The sequence below is a fragment of the Arachis ipaensis genome, chromosome B2, assembly GCF_059453495.1.
Source record: "Arachis ipaensis isolate K30076 ecotype BB chromosome B2, ASM5945349v1, whole genome shotgun sequence".
Classification (NCBI taxonomy): Eukaryota; Viridiplantae; Streptophyta; class Magnoliopsida; order Fabales; family Fabaceae; genus Arachis; species Arachis ipaensis.
Window position 1 is genome coordinate 81,484,154 of NC_142437.1, and position 22,913 is coordinate 81,507,066.

General features: G+C 35.0%; 1 pseudogene; it reads left to right on the plus strand.

The window, feature by feature from the left end:
* Positions 1-15,998: 15,998 nt before the first annotated feature.
* On the plus strand, positions 15,999-17,861 carry LOC148574588 (uncharacterized; annotated as a pseudogene).
* The last annotated feature ends 5,052 nt before the right edge of the window (positions 17,862-22,913 follow it).

A 22,913-nucleotide genomic window follows, 5' to 3' on the forward strand; every position in this document is an offset into this window, starting at 1 on the left:
GGATATAAAGGAAGGTTTGGAGAAATGTACAAGAAGTCTAGTTGGGAGATTAATGGCTGATCCTAAGTTTAGTGCTGGTACGTTAGAGGCTGCTCTACTTGCAATCTGGAGACAGCCGGTGGGCTTCAAAGTTTTGGATCATGGTGGCAACGTGTTTCAATTTTTCTTTGAAAAGGAGATTGAGATGATTAGGATTGAGAATGGAGCCCCTTGGCTATTTAAAAATTATATTTTCAACCTAAAGAGATGGAAAGGAGAAGATTCAATGGTGGAAACTGAATTCCTAAAAGTGCCTATATGGATTCAGTTGTGGGGTTTACCGGAACATTGTAAAACGAAAGAATTAGGTAGGAAGCTAGGGAGAGTGATGGGGGAAGTGATGGATGTTGACTTATTTATTTTAAGAGGAAAAGAGGAGCAAATAGTTAAAGTGCAGATTGGGTTGGATGTCACAAAACCATTGCGAAGATCGATGAAGATTGCAGGGGGAGATAAGAAGGTGATTGAACTGCAAGTCAAATATGAAAAAATAGGAAACTTTTGTTACTATTGTGGATTCTTGGGACACGAGGCTCGCGGATGCAGCAAATTCTTTGAGGATTCAGCGGCAGGGAAGGTTGAGGAAGAGAAATGGGGGCCTTGGGTCAAAGCTGAACAATTTGGAAGGAGGGTTAGCTCCCAAAAAGAGAACCAGAACCCACATTCTGACCAACAGTCAGAGAAGAAAAACCAAAGAGATAGAAAACCAACTCCGTTAAACCTGATTAAAAGCTTTGCAAGTCTTTCAGTTAATGAGGCTAACACGCGAAAAGGAGTTGAGGATGATGAGGTAGAAAGTGGAACACAGAAAGAGAAGAGGAGGATTTTGGGCCTTGCTGATCAGCCAGTTCAGGAAAAGCAATATAATAGTGAAAAAGTAGCACAGATGGAGAATAGAGAAGAAAATTCAGAACAGAATTATACCTCAGATGGCATACTCTCTTTTAGTGCTTCGGCCAATTCACCTGAGATCAAAGGAAAACTCAAGTTGAGTTGGAAGCAGATGGCAAGGAGAGGTAAAATGGGCAACAAGGTAACAGGGGTTAAAAGGAGAACAAGGGAAAAGGAGGATATGGTAGCAAGTAAGAAGCATTGTTCGATAGAAACAAGTCAAACTGAGAAGGGGGAGGGTGCCGCCCAACAATTGGCGCCCAAGGATCCATGAAGATGACAATGTGGAACTGTCGGGGTTTGGGGAAACCCCTTACAGTTCACAACATTAAAGGGATTGTTAAATCCCATTCCCCCGAGGTATTGTTTCTCTGTGAAACCAAAAACAATACCTCGCATGTGGAGAGGGTGATTAAGGATGTTGGTTTCTCGAATTTGTTTTGCTTGGACCCGATTGGACATGCAGGAGGGTTAATGGTTGCTTGGAAGGAGGAAACGAGGGTGCAAATCAAAGCTTTTGAATCTTTTTTAGTGCACTTTGCATGGGAGGATAGTCAAAATGTAAAGACATGGGAAGTTTTTGCTGTGCATCTCCACACAGATGAAACAATTAGAGAAGCGCAGTTCGGACAGCTACTTCAGATTATGGATACTTCGGGAGAGCATCGATTGGTGGTAGGAGACTTCAATGCTATAAAGGCCCACCATGAGAAGGAGGGAGGGAGGATGAAATCAGCATCATCCATTCAGAAATTCAATGATTTTATTAATAAAGCTGAATTGGTGGATATGGGATATGAAGGCAAGAAGTTCACATGGAGTAATAGGCAGTTCGGAGGCAATTTTATTCAAGAAAGACTAGACAGAGCACTTGTGTCGACGGAATGGAGAGCAGAATATCCAAACGGTTTCGTGTCTCATTTGGATGGTACAGGATCTGATCACTGCCCCTTGCTCCTTAATTCAGAAAAGGAAGAAAGAAGGTCAAGAAGAAGATTCAGGTTCCAAGAGCGTTGGTGCGATAAAGAAGAGGTATCAAATATTGTTAAACATGCTTGGGACTTGGAAGTAGTGGGCTCACCCATGTTCAAATTGGCTACAAAACTAAAACATTGCAGGCATAAACTGTTTGAATGGCAAAAATCAGCAGATTCAAATTCAAAACAGCAGATCCGAAGAGTGCAGGGGAAATTGGAAGAAGAAAAAGAAAAAGGAGCAGCTGCAGATGGCACAGTAATAAGGATATTGGAGGCTGAGTTAGCAGAGAACTTGGAGCAGGAGGAACGATTTTGGAAGGAAAAATATCGGGTGCAATGGCTAAATTGGGGTGACAAAAACACAAAGTTCTTTCACTCTAAATTTCAGTCAAGGTGCCGGAGGAATAAAATCTAAGAACTCGTAGATGACAGTGGTAATGTGGCCTCTGATCAACAAGGTATTGCAGCTATAGCTCAGGAATATTTTGTTAATCTATTTACTTCTGACAACCCAAGAGAACCTACGGAAGTTTTAGAAGAAATTCCTACGAAGGTAGATGCTCGCACAAACCGAATGCTCACTAGAACAGTAACAGACAGTGAAATTAAAGCAGCAGTGTTTTCTATTAATCCATTTTCAGCTCCGGGAGATGATGGGTTTACAGGAAAGTTTTTTCAATTTTATTGGGAGCTAATTCAGAAGGATGTAATTAGTGCAGTCAAGAGTTTCTTTTCAGGAGGTAAATTGTTGAAAGCTTTCAATCATACAAATATCTGCCTTATTCCGAAAATTAGAAATGCTAACACTATGAAGCACATTAGACCAATCAGCCTTAGTAGTGTTTTCTATAAAATCATTTCTAAGATTTTGGTACACAGACTACAACATGTAATGAATCAGGTGATAAGTGATACTCAGAGCGCTTTTATTAGAGGAAGATTGATTAGCGATAATATTTTAATTGCGCATGAGTTTATGCATTTTCTGAAGAATAAGAGTTATGGAGACTATAAATTGGCTCTAAAACTTGATATGAGCAAGGCTTATGACAGGGTTGAGTGGACTTTTGTGTGGGAGATTATGAGCAAGATGGGATTTTGCAAAAAGTGGATGGACTGGATCAAAGAGTGTGTGACAACGGTTTCTTACTCTGTTACTGTGGAAGGTCAACCTCATGGTTTTTTTAAACCATGTAGAGGATTACGTCAGGGTGATCCTCTCTCCCCCTATCTATTTTTGTTCTGTGCAGAGGGTTTTTCCCGTCTTCTCCACAGAGGAGAACGGAGGCTAGAATTTTCTGGTTTGAGACTGAACCCCAGATGCCCTAAGGTCAGTCATTTATTCTTTGCAGATGATTCTATTTTGTTCAGTAAGGCGACAATGAAAGATTGCGAAAGTTTACTAAAGTTGTTTAGAGACTATGAAGAAGTGAGTGGTCAGGTGATAAATTTAGATAAGTCTTCTGTTTTCTTTAGCAAGAACACTCCCCTATCAGTCCGTGATCAGCTAGCTGCCCTGTTGTCTATACCACATGTTGGCTGCCAGAACAAGTATTTAGGCCTTCCAGCAGTGGTCAATAGATCAAAAAAAGAGACATTTAACTTCGTCAAAGACAAGGTTTTGCAAAAACTACAGCATTGGAAGCGAGCTTTGCTGTCGGCTAGTGGCAGAGAGGTTTTAATAAAAGCAGTGGCAACTGCAGTGCCTCTATACACACTGAGCTGCTTTAAACTCCCCGAGACACTATTAGAGGACATCCAAAAGTCAATAATGCAGTTTTTCTGGGGCCAAAAGAACGCAGAGAGGAAGATGCAGTGGATTAATTGGCGGATTGCTTGTAGACCAAAGAACCAAGGTGGTCTGAATTTTAAGGATCTCAGGGTTTTTAACTTGGCAATGTTAGGAAAACAGGGATGGAGGCTGATCTCTCGACCTCACTCTCTAATTTACAAGGTCTATCAAAGCAGATATTTTAAATTTTCAACCTTTCTACGCGCAGAAACAGGTAATAATCCATCTTGGGGCTGGAAAAGTGTTCTGGAAGGTAGAAAAGTTTTGGAGAAAGGCATTTTTTGGAAGATTGGACGGGGACATTCAGTTAAAATCTTAGAGGACAACTGGATAAAGCAAATTCAACCAAATGAAATTCAAATTATCAACCATTCACACAATCACCCGATTTGGGTTTCTGAACTACTCCTACCAGATCAAAATTGGAATCAAGAGCTAATCACCTCAACATTCACACAAAAAGTAGCGCAGGCAATCATGAACACAGGCATCAGAACAACAGAAGATATCGTTACCTGGAGTAAAGAGAAGAATGAATGCTACTCAGTTGCCTCTGGATATACGTTGGCCTTTCAGTTCTACCATGCACCAGTTGAATTTTGCCGGAACAATGTAGAAGAAGAGAAGTCTGGAGTTCAATTTGGAAGTTAAAATGCCAGCCCAAAATTAAAATGTTTCTATGGAAAGTAATGCATGAAGGCTTACCAGTTAAAGAAAGATTGCACTCTAGAATCCAAATGGTGAACCCAATCTGTAATCGTTGTGATGCTACAGTAGAATCAATTCTCCACTGTCTCACCCAGTGTCCGAAATCAGAGAATGCTTGGAAAATAGCAAACCTTTCCTGGACAAACCAAGAAACAGAAACATGGAGATGGTGGTTATGGCTCCAAGAACAACTCAAAGAGCGTAGGCAGATGCAAAAAGAAACTCATTTGGCAGCAATACTAACCTGGCAGATTTGGAAGATGAGGAACTTGAGAATTTTTGAAGCCAAAGTCATTTCTCCTCAAGAAGTAGTAGCTATTGCAAGATCCAGAACTTTAGAAGCAGTGACTCACCTCCATTGATGAAGCTCCAAGAACGACACTCCTTCTCCAAAAACTCTTCCTTTTTCACTTTACCCTTTTTCAAGTTCTATGTCTTAATGAGGAGATAACATCTAATACTTTTACTTAGTTGGGGAATTCCTATTTCTCTGTTGCTGTAAGCCCAAAATGGGCCTTTTATTTTATTACACTAATAAAATTTGTCTTTTGGAAAAAAAGAGTTACGGATAAACAGAAGCTCCCATGCGGATTGATCGAGTTTTGTTTTTAGCAATTTTTCTACTCTTTTATCATTTAGAATTTGTTTCTTTTAAAAGCGACAAGAGTTGTAATTATTATTATTATTATTATTGTAAAATGTAAATGATTCATGTATGTAAAATACATGAATTATAAGTTGTGTAAATATACGTATATTTCTATAATCGGAAAAAACACCTCGGGAAAAATTGAATTGAATTGGATGTCATCAAGGGAAATGAGGATCGTTGGGTTGGTTGACCGGAGGAATCACGTTTCGAAAAAGCATCATTCTCAGTCAAGGACTAAAAAAATTATGTTAATCACTAATTTTTTTTCTCTTCAAATCTTAAAAGTATTTTTTTTGTGTTTTTATATTTTAAAAATATTAAATAATTACTTTATTATCAACTTGATTGAATATTTCTTTTTTTATATATGTAACCAAATAATTATTTAATCAGTGGTATGTTATTCGATTACGAAATCGACTCTTTATGATATTCATAATAAAACATATTCTCTCAACTGATGTCGTTCTGACAAATAGAATCAAAATTAATTTCAACAGGAGAAATATCAATAGAGAGAAAAAAAATTCATATGGATAAAATTCAGCTACACAAATAAACTTTTTCTTGTTAAATGCAAAAAACGAATCACTTGGATTCAAGTAAGCTATACAAAAAATTAACTCAGTATTTACCTCTGTAAAACAATTGTCAAGCTCTTAAAGTTATCTATCAACCACTTGATAAAATAATTCAACTTAAAAATGTTGTAAGTTTGAGACCTTTTGTGTCTTGATCTTCCTTGTGTTATAAATATGTCATTCATATTTAGAATATGAATATTGTGACTATCACTTTAGAAATTTATATGCAACTTAATTGCATATAATAGAATGAAAGATAAAAAAAGAAAATAATAAGAATCAATAAATTGAGAATAAAATAAAATATATAAAGTCATGAAGAGAATTAAAAATTAGATTAATACCTATAATTGATTAAATTAAACTTGCAATTGAAAATATCGAAAAGATGAATAATAAAATTGGAAGATAGATAGAGCTATAGAGAGCTATCTAAAAAAATACAAAGAATTTAAAATTTACCTTTTGATGAAGAGAAAATGATCACTAGATAAATAATAAAAAAAGGAAGATTGAGACTTTAATATTGATAATAATTTGAAAAGAAGCTAATAAGAGGATTTAAGGGAACAAGAGAATGACGACTAAGACTTGAAAATGGAAGAAGACTAATTTGATTAGGTTAATCAATAGTCAAAATGCTAGAGAGATACAAAAAAAGTGGGTTTAAAGCTTTTGACCTTTAAACAATTTGGATTAATTTATTTGTAATGACATCATTTAAAATTTGGAGCGAAAATATATTATATATAATTTTTTTTTAAAATAAAATAAAATTTCAGTGGAGGCAAGGTGCCCTCCACTTCTAAGCGTCGGTCCATGCCTGATTGTTCTTCTTCTTAAAAACTAGTGAAGCTCCCTTGCAGCAATAGCGAAGAATGACTTCAAACAATGTGCCTCCTACAACAATTCTGGAGTTTCAAACCACTCCTCTCTTTTTTCAAGGTTAGTTATGGTGATCATATTATAGGGATGTCACAATCATGAGACATGACTAACGTCTAGGAACATGGTCTTCTAGCAAGCTTAACAAATTCAAATCCAAATCAAATAAGAAAGTTACAATTATTTCTAATGAATTTACACATATTAGAATGAATAAATTACGTATTATTTTAATAAAGACATAAAATAGATAAATATGATTGGATTCTATCTGTAACATATAGAGCATATAACGTCTAAAAATTTAACAAAAAATGAGAACTTATTACAGGCCATTCCTCCTTGGAAAATAAAGGCCCACATATTCAGGTAAATGTTCCTAATTTAGAAAAATAGAATGAATTTTGTAATTCAGTAATTAGACAATATATCTATAATCCATATGAGACTATATAAATAGTGTTATCAATAGTATATTTTATTGAAAAAAATAGTAATTTACATAAATAAGTGAAACAATAAAGAAGTTCTCAATCCAGAAATTAAATCAAATAGTCTATACTTGGGTGGCTCCACCTCTAAGCGTAGACCTTTTCTCTCATATGTCTATACATAATAACAGATCCAACGTGTGGCGTACACGTTAGGCTAGCAATGCCCCTACTAGCTGAGGTCTAAGGCATATGCGTCTAGATTAGCGTCATTACTGCCATTAACTATAATTTTCTAATACGAGTCTCCCAAACCAATTCAAAACAGATAATTCAAATTATAGCAAACTATTTAATATTTTAAATATACGATGTCAAATCAGATCAACCAATACTTTCTCGTACAAATCATTTCAAATCATACTTTCTAATTCATAAAGGATTCTAACGTATTTTACAATTTCAGAATACCAAGTATCAATAATTAATTTTAAAATTATAAAGTCTCATACAAATATATAGCCTCATGTGCGAATAACAAAAATAAGTTACACAAGTAAACATTTAGTTTTAATAAATTGATTTTTCATGTCAAATTAAAATTTTTCATAGTAACTTTGATAGTAATCTCGTAAGTATAATTATAAGTTCAACGCAACTTATATCAAAACAATTATAGAGGTAAGGTCAAATAATTATAAATATAAAATTTACTCACAAATTAGTTCTAAAGGACCAAAGACCAACACTAAAAGACCATCAAGCTAGAGATTAGGGGTTGAAAGTTGAAATACAAGTAGTTAAAAAGGTTTGAAGATAAAGTAGAGTTGACAACATTCAGAGTAGCTCTATAGTGACATCGGAGAGATCCAGTGATGATAGCAACAACGGTGACTTCCATCCCCTTTGTTGCCTCCTCCCTTTCCTTCATCATCCGCCCTCTCTAGCTTGACAGTAGTGACAATGGATTCCTCCAATAGCGTCGTCGTCGTCGTCGCCTTAGACTTTCTTTTCTCTCCTGCGAACACTCTCTCTTTCCGATTTGCACCGCTATTAATATTGCCAGCGAGCTCTTTCTTCTCCTCCCCGGTGACTTCTCTTTCTTCTCTAGCTTCTCTCTCTTTTGCCTAGTTTCTCTGTTCTCACTCTCACTCTTTCCATCTCTCTTTTTTTTTCTTTCTTTCTTTTCCTACGCCACAAGCTTTCTCTGAATCACTCTCTTTATTAAGGTGTGGCTGCTTGTGTGTGTTTAGGTTAGAAAGAAGAAGAATAATATTAAGGGCTCGTTTGGAGAGGTTCATAAGTTATTTTTTTTAATTTTTAACTTATAAAAATGTATAGTATTAATGTTTGGTACAATTTTCAAAACTAAATTATACCTTTCTAAAAAGCTATTTTAGTGCTTATGGAGAAGTTAAAAAAATTGACTTCTCTCAAATAAAAACTTTTTATCACTCTTCTCTTAAAATAAGTATTTTTAAAATTAAAAATCCAAATACAAAATAACTTATTTATAAGTTACTTTTAATATAAGCATTTATTATTTAAGCTATTTTTTAAAAAGTAACTTAATTAAACTGTTTATTCAAACTGAGTCTTAATTAGATAAGGCTCCAATATTTTTTTATATATTTACCTTTTATTTATTTATTGGTTACTACAAGAGATCACTCTGCTAGGGTATCGGGTGTTGATAACACAATGCGTAAAATAAAGAGTCACCGTTTGCATTCTTTTGGCTTAGTCCAACTTTTTTTAGTTTTTAATTCGATTTTTCATATAAGCAAGTGTCATCTGACCAATAAAATTACACATAGGCATAATCCTTAATCAACTTAGCCCAAACCTAATTAAGGATTTGTTAGTTTTGGTATATAGAGGACATCATTGATGAGTATAAGTTAGCTTTTTTTTTTATATGGGCACTACTAGAAAATTATTTATTACAGACGAATATTTTTGACAGATTTTATCCCACGAAAATACAGACAGATTTTGCGAGAAAATTTTGTCGGAAACAAAGAAAAATGAATTAGCATAAATTACAGAGAGAAAAGAGAATCTGTCGATAATTCTGTCGGAAAAATTATATTTTTTTGTGGGAAATAATTACCGACGAAAAATCCGTCTGTATTTAAATGAACAAAAACGCTGCTTTTTAATAAATTATTACCGACAAAAAATCTGCCTGTAATTTAAAATATTCCGTGAGAAAATATTGATGTAAACCTAACTTAACCTGAGCAACTCGAGCTTCATTCACACTTCACAGACGAGCTTCTTCCTCACAAGCTGCTTCTTCTCTTCGTCGCACGAGCTTCTTCCGCCATTGCCGCCGTTCGCATCGCACGATCTCTCTGTCATCCCTTGCGTCGCACCAGCTCCCTCCGCCACCGCTCTCGTCGCGTCTGCTCCCTTGGTCACCATCGTTGTAGAGCTCTCTCCGCCGCTCTCTCGCGTCTACCTTCTTCATCGCTGTCATCACAGAGCTCTCTCTACTGCCGCTCTTGTTGCATTTGCTCCCTTAGTGAATTTCAGGTATACTCTGATTTTGTAATTCTGGTAGTTAGGGCTCAATTTTTCTATCCCAATTTTAGGTTTATCAATTTTTCTTTGCATTTTCTATCTTCTTATTGCTGTTGATGCTGATAAAGCTTATTGTAGGTTTATTAATTATTTTATTATCAGCGAAGAAAGAGATTTTCTTGTCGATCATTCCTACAGCGATTCGTGAAAAGCTCCGCCCAAATCGATGGAAACTCGGGGGTTGTTGTTGAATGGCGAAGCTTGAAGCGAAACTCAGAATGATAGTTGACTCCGTTGGTAACTTCTTCTCTGGCAAAGACCAGCTTCCCTGGTGTGACCCTGACATCGTCGCTGTAAGCCTTTTCTTTTTCTCGATTCCATTTTCTTCCTTTAGAATTGATATCAGCTTGTGGTTTCTTGTTATCTATTGGTCGTGATTTCAATCTTGATGTTTAGGTCAAAATCGAAGTGGCGACTATTCAAGGAGTAGGGATCTGGTCAAAATCTAATAGTTGTGCTTTTGCTTTTATGGAGGAGGCTAGAGGTATTTGGTCCGACTTTCTTGTTACTGTTCTTGGTAAGGTTCTATCTATTTCAAAAAAAAAAAAACTTCCTTTACCTGGTTTCTATAATAAAAGGAAGCATGAGTAGTTACACTACAAGAGAAACAGGAATCGGCGGTGGTTTTTTTGGATTTGCGGCGGTTTTAAACCGTCGCAAAACGACATACCAGCAGCTCCACAAGTGTTACGGGTTAGGGGGAGATTCGATTTTGTGGCAGTTCTAATGAACCGCTGGCACAACTACAGCAAATTAGGTTGACAATTTTGTGGCTGCTATTTTGGTTAATGGATTAAAAAAAAATCTGCGGCGGTTTTTATGTGGGTTTTCAAAAAAAAATTGTGACGGCTTCGAACCGCCGCAATTTCATACGCGAGCTTAAAAAAATTTGCATGATTACCATAATTATTCTTACAACAGTTATCACAATTTCCATGATTCTAGTATATATTGCCAAGAGATTAAGAACAATAAGTTCAAAGCATTGAATGAAGAAACAATTACTTTTAGAATATTCATTTAGTCTATTTCATTTATCTGATGAAACACCAACTTCAAGGCACTACTCCTTGTCTCTATCATTGCATTGGCCTTCTCAAGATGCCAATCTTTTTTTCACAGCCTTTGCTATTTGACTATTGCATTTTATGCTCATCTAACAAAAATTTTCATCTCATAAGTAGCCTCTCAAGAACATACAAAACACCCCATCTAATATAGTTGTATTTTGACTTTAAAAGACCACACATCAGTAAAACATGTTGGTTAACATGGAAATAAGCTTACAGTGAACTAATTCTGCCAAAGAGTTTTGCCTGCTGGTTCTTATAAGCTCCTTCAAAACCTAAATGCATACTTTGACATGAGAAACTTTTTTTTAGAGAAGAAAAAAAGTGAGCAACTAAATTAACAAGGCACATCATGCTTAAAGATACAACATATATCAATAATTGATAATGGAATGGTAATGAACACCTACTCAAATACCGAATATAAAAGATGAGTAGGATTCCAAATGCCATTGAATAATCCATGCCTTAAGTTATCAAACTATAGAGCTAAGACAAGAATATAGCACAATATATAAATATCAATGTCAAGAATAATGTTGTGCCTTAATGCTTAAAACCAAAGTTTTACATTTGTCCTTACCTTTTAATAATGGGAAAATTATCCATGAAACTAACTAGAGAATAGCATCAAGAAAAAAAATGATGCCCTTGATATTTCATGTCCTTCCATCACAAAATAATTCTATGCACACAAAAATGCTAAATAATCATACTAATTAACTAATTCAATAAATGTTAGGAGTTAAATTGACTTTAAAACTTATACTAAGAAATATCTCAAATCAAGGGCCTTCTGCCTCAATATTTTCATCCTACAAAGACTAAGCACTACACATGCATGTTATTCCATCACAGCCAAGCTCATATATGCAATTACTCTTTTATGGTTTTTACGTTAAAAAAAAAACTAACATGTCTAGTGAGACAAACATATATGCACAATATTGATGTAATAAGAAAAATCAATCCCCAAAGGATAGAAAAAAAAGCATACCATTTGTTGAATCCATAAAATGCACTTGTAGGCCAAAATCACTTAGCAATCAAACAATAACCAAAATAACAAGAATAAGATTATCTATAAAAAAGACCAGTTTCTGTATTGGAGTAAAAATAGGAGGGAAATTCATTCCTTAGAATTTAGCTTATGATGCTTGACAGAGCAAGATGTCTCGCGTCCATACCCTTTATATCTATGAATAAAATAGAGCCAATAACTTTTGACCAATAGTTGACCAAAACACAACTCACTACTAGAAAAAGCATTTTTTTACGCCAAATATCGACGATTATTTCTGCCGTCGATATTTTTTTACGGCTTGCTGTCGATATTTCTAAAAAAGAAATTAAAAATAAAATATTAAAATCGACAGCAAGGTCATCGATAATTTTATGATGCATTAGCCTATCGTTACATTGTCGACGAACCTGGGGTTTAGAATACTTTAATTTTAAAATCGACAAAAACGTCGTCTATTTTATTAGTTAAAATATCGATAACAATTACCGTCGATAAATTTAAATGGTTTAGATCGCTTTCTAAAATTAAATGAACGGTGTAAATTTAATGTATAAAATAGACGGCTAGGGTGTTAATTTTTTTAAATTAAAATCGACAAATATGCCGTCAATTTTTATCACTAAAAATACTTGCCCGCGTCCACTTCCCGCGTCCAAAGCTTAGAAACACGATTCCCTCCTTTTTTCCCAAATTCCCCATTTCATCCCCAAATTCCCCAGTGGCTAGTGCCACTGGCGCCTTACTCAGTAGTCCAGCGCGGCAGCTAATTGCACAAGCTGACAACGAACCCAAGGCGAGTAGAACTCCAGCGAGGGTCAGTTTCCCCTCTTTCTTCTTCGGTTTGTCTGCTAATTCAATTCTTGCTCCTTTATTGCTTATTAGCTATGAACTCTTCTTTCTCTGTGTGTGGCAGCTTCGAAACCCTAATTGCTAACATTAACAAGTTTTTGTTGCCTTGCTGGTTGTATGGCAGCTTCGAAACCCTAATTCTCTTCCTGCACGTGATGTGAATTTTGTGATGTCGAACAGGTAATATATACTTCTTTAGCCCTATTTTCCCTAGTTCATCAACGATGCTAACTATGAGCATTGAGCTTCAATCACTTTCCTGTTTGGTGTGCTTGGCCAAACTCATATTTGTATACTTCATCTTCTTCAAAACTGATCAAAATTGGAAAAGAAAAAGTGAAAATATCATTAGCTTTCAAAGTTATCTTTCTGACAAATTTAAATATAGGATTGATGCAATGCTACTTCAATTCAAGCAGTGTTCTGTTAATACAAGATTATTAGCAAACACTAAAAGTGTTTGTGTGTGAAAACAGAAAAGTGAGTGGAAGCTGTTTGTGTAACTTCTATCAGCATAAGGCTTTGCTTTGTTGACTTGTGTGGAAAAGACAAAAAGGTGAATTCGTTATTGCCTGGAAATGATATAGTAATTTACTATTTTCATGTGTGTGTTCTTGTGTAAATAGATGTGTTAATCAATAAACTATACGAGACTGATTATAATTTATAGTTAGCGTTAAAGAAAATAAAACATTCTCTGCAGATACTTAGATTTTTTACACTTTGGTTATATTATTTATGAAATTTGTTTATAAACATGAATCATATTTGCTTATATAACTTATAAATTAATTTTGATTATAGATTTGAACATAAGACTACTACTTTCTTATACAAGTGACTTGATTTATGGCTGAGTGGGGACGCCAATGCTTCCAAAGGACCAACAATCGCCCAATTCTTTCTTCTTCTCTTTGTTTTATGGTTGCGGTAGAAATTGTTTTAGCATCTAGTGTATTGGTTTTAGAATATGATTCTGTTAATTAGTTAAATGATTTGATTGAAAAAATTAATTAAGTTTTCAAAAGCTGAATGAGGTGATATGGTCCTAACTGAAGCTAACAACTCATCAATTTAAATTTGGCTCTCTATAGTACAACTCCTTTGACATTTAACAATTAAAAAGTAAAATGCATCAATCTCCTATATAATTTTTATTTTGTCTTTGTCATTATTAACAAGACTTGATAAATTGTGCCAACCCCTCTTTGTATTTTTTTCTTTCATTTATTTTTTTATATATAAATATGTGTGTATATTTGTTGTTATTCAATTTGGCTTTTTCAGAATTATGATTCCAGAATGAAAATATATTCTCTAGCTTTAGTTTCTCTTTGATGTACCACCGGCAAGAATGTTTAGGCCAAAAGCTATTGCAAACTGGTATTATTTGTTCTTGTTTTGTTTGTTCTCCTCATAATTTGATTTCATGCTGTCTGTTAAGCTCTGAGCTCAATAAGATTTAATTGTTCTTAGGCTTGGTTTGGTAAAGCTTTTACTTTTCAAAAGTAGCTTATAAAAGCTAACTTTTAAAAGATGGCTTTTTAAAAGTTGTTGCATTTATGTTTGGTAAATTAAATTAAAAATAGCTTTTAATAAGTACAAGTAACAACAATTGTGTTTAGTAAAATAGCTTTTAAAATTTAAAAATACTATAATAGACATAAATGCAAGCATTAAATTTGAAAATTAGTTAACATATGAGGTTATATTAGACTTTTAAATTTTGAAAAGCACAAGCCAACTTTGAAAAGCTCTACCTTAGGTGCTTTCAAAAGTACCCCGATCTTTTAAAAGCTGCAAGCACAAGCACATGATCTTTTTAATTTACCAAACACAAAATGAGGAGCTTGAGCTTTTAAAAAGCACAAGCACCTCTTCGAAAAGCTTTACCAAACCAAGCCTTAATATCTCTATGAGTACATGCATGCTTTCAAGTTCCAACCACAAACATTGTAATTGTTGTCTTCGTCTCTTGAGGAATCATTTTTTTTATATTATATTGGCAATTGATAGGAATAATAAAAAAATAAAAAAAAAGATTGATACTTAAATTGAGAAGATGTGTTATTACTTATTTCTTTTCACTAGACTTAAACCTGTGCACATTGTGCAGAATGAATATGCATATATAATTGTTAACACAATGTACTACATAAAATAAAGTAGATACAAAATTTCTCAAAAATGAATAAATTGTATTCATCTAAAAATCAATCTAAGATGAAGCACTTGTGTGCAATGCTATCAACGAAGTATAGTCACCTCCTTTATTGAGTAAAGCTTCATGCTTACCCTTCTCTGCAATAGCACCATTCTTAACTACTGCAATCAAATTTTCATCTATATGATCTTTCTCTTTTTTTTATCTATATGATCTCTCTCTTTTTTTTTGTTCTCCTATTCATTGTAGAAATCCTTGTAGATTATCTATGTACACTAGTATACTAAGCATTATTATCATCAACTCTATCTCTGTTGCAACCTGCAGTTATGTTGTTGATGCAGCTGATCATGACAACATACCTATCTCTAGAAATGAGCTTCATGACTTGTTGAGCAAGCATTCTTTAAATGGTATTCCCCTGTTGGTTCTTGGTAACAAGATTGACAAACCAGGGGATTTTTCTGAGCAAGAGCTGATGGAGCAAATGTAAGTCGCTTGTTGAGATGTATAACATGGTGCTAAATCAATCAGAAAGAAGTTCGCTTAAACATTTCCATTACAGGAAAATTGTAAATCAGATAATTCATAGTTACTAATTTATTAACATCTTATGTTTCATTACCTTAATTCATAGTTACTAATTGAGGTTGTACTTGTATTACTTCTAGTCAATAAAATTTATTTGAGGTGTGCAGGAAACTAAAATCCATCAATGAAAGAGAAGTTTCTTTAATATATATTTTATATTATTGATTGATTTTAGTATATACTAGATTCAATAGATACTATTGTATTTGTTTAGCTATTTTTCTATTGAGTTTAAGAAATTAATTTTATATTTTTTTAAATTATAAATTTAATATTAATAATTAAAAGTAAATTATAGAAAATAAAATATCTTATGCAAACTACAAGGTTTTCATGATAAGATTTTTATGTATTATTTTTAGTGTTGATGTGCCTATATATATTTTTTGATAGGATTGACATAGTCACAAGTATTATCAAAGTTACAGTGGCATTCATTTACACTATCTCAAGTATTGGTAGAGTTTAAGGCTCCCAGAGAAGCTATTTAAGGTTTAACCTTCTACTTTTTTATTTATTTATCTCTGTTAAACTATTGAGTTTTAATTTATCTTTATCTTTATTATCTCTTTTAAATTATTATGCATGCTTATCTATACTTACTTATCTATGCTTGTTTGGGTAAACTATTCATGGTGAAAGTATAAATTATATTTATGATAAGACTTTTATTTGTTGTGGTTTTTCGTTGAACAAAAAAAATTTAAAAATTGAATATTATCCATTTGATATGTAGGAAATTAAAATCATTAATAATGGAATACCAGAACCGAAGTTGGATGTATGATAGAACGTATGACCAAAGGCGAGGTCTTAAGCCTAGTTTTGTTAAAGGGGTAAATGAATTTGTGGATGTGTGTATTAGAACTCATGAATTTCTCAGAGGAGGTTTAGTTAGGTGTCCATGTGCCAGATGTTAATATGGGAGATTTAAACAGTTGATCGACATTAAGATTGATCTATATACCCATGGGTTTAAACTAATTATTGGGTTTGGACAGAGCATGGAGAGGAGATAACCACAGAGAATCATATTAGTATAGATGAAGACATTGAAAGTAGCTCTGCATTAGGTGGTGTTACATGGGAAGAAAATTTTGATTGTTATCATGAGATGGTTGTTGATGCTTTGCAACCTGAGTTTCACATGTACATGCAACCAACAGTGGAGGAACCAAATTGAGATGCTAAGAGATTTTATAACCTCTTAGATTCAGTTAGTAAACCCTTGTGGAAAAATTGTATCCATTCACAATTGTCACTTGCTAGTAGGATGCTGAGTATAAAATCAGAGGAAAACCAATCCCAGGGATCTTTTGACCAGTGGGCAACTTTGTTTAAAGAAATGCAAACAACTCCAAATGAAATTCCTGCTAATTACTATGAAGCTAAGAAAATTGTTTCCCAGCTTGGGTTTAAGGAGGGTTAAGATAGATTGTTGTGTCAATGGTTGTATGATATATTACAAAGAGAATGAAGATCTTAGACAATGTAAATTTTGTGGGGAGCATAGATTTAAGCCTAGGAAGGGTAAAAATAAAGAGGTTCCATATAAAAGAATGCATTATTTGCCATTGATTCGAAGGCTACAAAGGTTGTATGCATCAATGAGTACTGCCCCTCATATGTTGTGGCATCACCAAAATCACAAAAACGACGACGTGATGACACATCCTTCTCATGGTGAAGCATGGAAACATTTTGATACCAAGCATCCTCATTTTGCAAGCGAACCGCATAATTTTAGACTTGGACTTTGTTCTGATGGGTTTTCTCCTAATGTTCATTTTAGCACACCGTACTCTTGCTGGCCTGTTATAGTCACCCCTTATAACCTTCTACCTCATATGTGTATGAAAGATCCTTTCTTGTTCCTAACGTGCATCATACTTGGAAAAGAAAATTCCAAAGAAAAAATTGATGTTTATCTTCAACCATTGATAGATGAACTTAAAGAGTTGTGGGATGAAGGCGTCCTAACATACGACATTCATAGTAAGAGGAATTTTCAGTTAAAGGCCGCATTAATGTGGACCATTAACGATTTTCTTGCTTATGAAATGTTGTTTGGTTGGAGCACGGGGGGAAGATTAGCATGTCCAATATGCATGAAGGATACCAAGGCCTTTTGGTTAGATTATGGCAGAAAGAATTCGTAGTTTGACTGTCATAGGAAATATTTACCTGAAGGTCATCCTTATAGGCGTAATAAAGTTGGTTTTAAGAAGAATGTTGAGGAGGATGAAGAACCTCCTATTAGGCTTAGTGGCGAACAGGTCTGGGAACGAGTTAGACAATATCCTAAAATAGTTGACACAGGAGGACAAGTGCGATTGAGCGGATATGGAGTCGAACACAATTGGACCAAAAGGAGTATATTTTGGGATCTCCCATATTGGAAAGATCATTTGGTTCATCATTGTTTGGATCTAATGCATATTGATAAGAATGTTTTTGATAACATAATGAATACTGTTATGGATACTGAAAGAACAAAAGACAATGAAAAGGCAAGGTTATACATGGCTGTTCTTTCTAGGCGACCGGATTTGAATTTGGTGCAAGTACGTGAAGGTCATTGGGCAAAGCCTAAGGGCAACTATGTCTTGACACTCTAACAACAAAAAAATATTTGTAAATGGGTACAAGAGTTGAAAATGCTAGATGGATATGTTTCAAATTTACAATGGTATGTCGATGTCAGGAGAGGAAAATTGTTTGGGATGAAAACTCATGATTGTCATGTATTTATGGAGTGTTTGCTTCCGTTAGCCTTCAAAGAGTTGCCGGACCACGTGTGGAAACCGTTGACCAAAATAAGTCAATATTTTAGGGACCTTTGTTCATCTACTCTTCGGGTTAGCGATCTTGTACAAATGGAAGCTAATATTCCTGTTATTTTATGCAAGTTATAAAGAAATTTTCCTCCTGCTTTTTTTGACGTAATGGAGCATCTACTAATTCACTTGGGATATGAGGCATGTGTTTGTGGACCAGCTCAGTATAGGTGGATGTATCCATTTGAGCATGAAATAGGCACATATAAGAGATCGGTGAAGAATCAGGCTAGAGTAGAGGGTTCAATTTGTCAAGCATACCTGGCTAGAGAGACATCAAGTTATTGTTCTTATTACTTTGAGCCACATGTAATGTCTAAGAGAATAAGGCCGAATCGGAATGATGATGGTGATGAAAGTTCATCTGAGCCTACCCTTTCTATTTTTGATCAACCTGGTATTCTTGGGGGAGCCAACAAAGACAGGTGGTTGACTAGTATGGAAATGAAAGCTGCTCACTTACATATCTTGTTGAATTGTCCTGAAGTCGATAAATTTAGAAGTCAATACGAGCAAATCCATGGGAGCAATAATTCTTTATCCAACTTTCCATCATGGTTCCATGAACATGTAAGTTATTATATTTTGTTGACTGTACTAAAATATGTCAAAGTAAATCTTGTTTTTCTAAATACTATATTTTGTTTGACAAAATCAGGTGAAAAATCCCAGTAATGGCATAACTTGTCCTCATCTATTGGGTTTAGCATTTGGTTCAAAAACTAGGGTAACGAGTGTTGGTATGTTCAAGGTCAACGGGTATAGATTTCATACTCCTGAGCATGCATGTGGAAAGAAGACAGAAAATACAGGTATATATGTTAAAGGTGATGGAGAGAATGATGCATCTGTCTGGTATGGTACTCTTAAAGAGATTTTAATTGTTGAATATCCAAGTCTTGTTAGTTTGAGAGTCACCTTGTTTTACTGTGAGTGGTATGACCCTACCAGGCCTCGGGGGAACGCGTAGACACAAAGACTACAAAATAACTGAAGTATTACCTACTAGGAGATATGGGAGTTACGATCCATTCATCCTTGCACAAAAAGCTAGACAAGTGTATTACATGCCATATCCACAAGGCTGTAAGTCTAATTGGAAGGTTGTGATTACATGTAAACCATGACAAATAATGGAAGAGGCACAAAATGAGTCTGAAACTGAGGTGTATCAGAATGATGAACCTCCACATGCTAGGATCATTTCAGAAACTGAGTGTCCACCATCATTAGCATCTACATCAGGAGATGTTGATATAATACAACTTCAAGTAGCTGACCTCCAGGTTCCTAATGTAAATAATGAGGAGGACGATGACATTGAGATCTATGATGACGATGATGCTTACATTGATGATGATGATGGAAGTTCAGAATTCTCGGATTGAGGTTTTAGTTGTAATTCATATTTCGTAATTTCTTGTATCGGTTACTTGTAATTCAAATCAAACACCTTTAAGAAACTATCTTGGACAGTAATTAAATAAATATTTAGTGTGTTGGTGCACGAAATTGTAATCTCAGGCAACGGTGCCAAAAACTCTGTACGCACGTCTTAATAAATTGTTTTTCATTCACAACTACGATACAACTAACCAGCAAGTGCACTGGGTCGTCCAAGTAATAAACCTTACGTGAGTAAGGGTCGATCCCACAGAGATTGTTGGTATGAAGCAAACTATGGTCACCTTGTAAATCTCAGTCAGGCGGATATAAAATAGTTATGGAGTTTTCGAAAATAGATAATAAATAAACAGAAAGTAAAGATAGAGATACTTATGTATATCATTGGTGAGAATTTTAGATAAGTGTATGGAGATGCATTCGTCCCTCTGAACCTCTGCTTTCCTGCTGTCTTCATCCAATCAGTCCTACTCCTTTCTATGGCTGGCTTTATGTAAGGACATCACCATTGTCAATGGCTACTTTTAATCCTCTCTGGAAAATGGTCCGATGTGCTGTCACTGCATGGCTAATCGTCTGGAGGCATCACCGTGGCCAATGGCTGCATCCTATCCTCTTGTGAAAATGGTCCAAATGCTCTGTCACAGCACGGCTAATCATCTTGAGGTTCTCGATCATACTGAAATAGGATTCACCCTCCTTTTGCGTCTGTCACTACGCCCAGCACTTGCGAGTTTGAAGTTCGTCACAGTCATTCAATCCCAGAGTCCTACTCGGAATACCACAGACAAGGTTTAGACTTTTCGGACTCTCATGAATGCCGCCATCAATCTAGCTTATACCACGAAGATTCTGATTAAGAGATCCAAGAGATATTCATTCAATCTAAGGTGGAACGGAAGTGGTTGTCAGGCACGCGTTCGTGGGGGAATGATGATGATTGTCACGTTCATCACATTCATATTGAAGTACGAATGAATATCTTAGAAGCGGAATAAGTTGAATTGAATAGAAAAACAGTAGTACTTTGCATTAATCTTTGAGGAACAGCAGAGCTCCACACCTTAATCTATGGAGTGTAGAAACTCTACCGTTAAAAATACATAAGTGAATATAGGGTAAGCATGGCCGAGTGGCCAGCCTCCCATAGAGGTCTAGAGATCTCAAAATGATCAAAAGATGTCTAATACAATAGTAAAAAGTCCTATTTATACTAAACTAGTTACTAGGGTTTACAGAAGTAAGTAATTGATGCATAAATCTACTTCGGGGCCCACTTGGTGTGTGCTTGGGCTGAGCTTGAATGTTACACGTGTAGAGGTCATTTTTGGAGTTGAACGCCAGTTTGTAACGTATTTCTGGCGTTCAACTCTGGCTTGTAACGTGTTTCTGGCGTTTAACTCCAGACAGCAGCGTAGAACTGGCGTTCAACACCCTTTTACGTCCTCTAAACTCGGCCAAAGTATGGACTATTATATATTTCTGGAAACCCCTGGATGTCTACTTTCCAAAGCAATTGGAAGCGTGCCATTTTGAGTTCTGTAGCTCCAGAAAATCCACTTTAAGTGCAGAGAGGTCAGAATCCAACAGCATCAGCAGTCCTTCTTCAACCTCTGAATCTGATTTTTGGTCAAGTCCCTCAATTTCAGCCAGAAAATACCTGAAATCACAAAAAAAACACACAAACTCATAGTAAAGTCCAGAAATATGAATTTAACATAAAAACTAATGAAAACATCCCTAAAAGTAACTAGATTCTACTAAAAACATACTAAAAATAATGCCAAAAAGCGTATAAATTATCCGCTCATCACAACACCAAACTTAAATTGTTGCTTGTCCCCAAGCAACTGAAAATCAAATAGGATAAAAAGAAGAGAATATACTATAAATTCCAAACTATCAATGAAACATAGCTCCAATTAAATGAGCGGGACTTGTAGCTTTTTGCCTCTTGAATAGTTTTGGCATCTCACTTTATCCATTGAAGTTCAGAATGATTGGCATCTATAGGAACTCAGAGTTCAGATAGTGTTATTGATTCTCCTAGTTCAGTATGATGATTCTTGAACACAGCTATTTTATGAGTCTTAGCCGTGGCCCTAAGCACTTTGTTTTCCAGTATTACCACCGGATACATAAATGCCACAGACACATAATTGGGTGAACCTTTTCAGATTGTGACTCAGCTTTGCTAAAGTCCCCAATTAGAGGTGTCCAGGGTTCTTAAGCACACTCTTCTTTTGCTTTGGACCTTGACTTTAACCGCTCAGTCTCAAGTTTTCACTTGACACCTTCACGCCACAAGCACATGGTTAGGGACTGCTTGGTTTAGCCGTTTAGGCCAGGATTTTATTCCTTTAGGCCCTCCTATCCACTGATGCTCAAAGCCTTAGGATCCTTTTTATTTACCCTTGCCTTTTGGTTTTAAGGGTTATTGGCTTTTTGCTCTTGCCTTTTGGTTTTAAGAGCTTTTGGCTTTTTCTGCTTGCTTTTTCTTTTTCTTTCTATTTTTTTTGCCATTTTTTTCTTTTTTTTTTCTGCAAGCTTTGTTCTTTGCTGCTTTTTCTTGCTTCAAGAATCATTTTTATGATTTTTCAGATTATCAAATAACATGTCTCCTTGTCATCATTCTTTCAAGAGCCAACATATTTAACATTCTTAAACAACAACTTCAAAAGACATATGCACTGTTCAAGCATTCATTCAGAAAATAAAAAGTATTGTCACCACATCAATATAATTAAACTAAGTTCAAGGATAAATCCAAAACTCATGTACTTCTTGTTCTTTTGAATTAAAACATTTTTTCATTTAAGAGAGGTGATGGATTCATAGGACATTCATAACTTTAAGACATAGTTACTAATTACTAATGATCATGTAATAAGACACAAACTTAGATAAGCACTTAACATAGAAAACGAAAAATAGAGAATGTAAGAACAAGGAATGAGTCCACCTTAGTGATGGTGGCGTTTCCTTCTTGAGGAACCAATGATGTCCTTGAGCTCTTCTATGTCTCTTCCTTGTCTTTGTTGCTCCTCCCTCATTGCTTTTTGATCTTCTCTTTGATGACAAGTCATCTTAGCCTAGTTTCACTAGTCTTTTACTTGTGTTTTCAGTTGAATTTATGCACTTTCTTGAGCCATAAGTAAGCCAATTGGGTAGAATTTCATGTTTCCGTGATTCAATCAACCATAGATAAATTAATGCATTTTCATGAGATTTTGTGCTATAATTGTCATATATTATGAAAGAAACACAATCTCATGATTTGGAGCATAGCTTTGATTGTTTTGATTGATTGATGATAGGTGAAAAGAGTTTTGAAGAAGGTTGAAGAAAGAAGGAATGGCTAGGAGCAAGAGAGAACAAAAAGCTTGAGCCAAAGCTTGCCTCAAGCTTTAGCTCAAAGTTTTGGAAGAG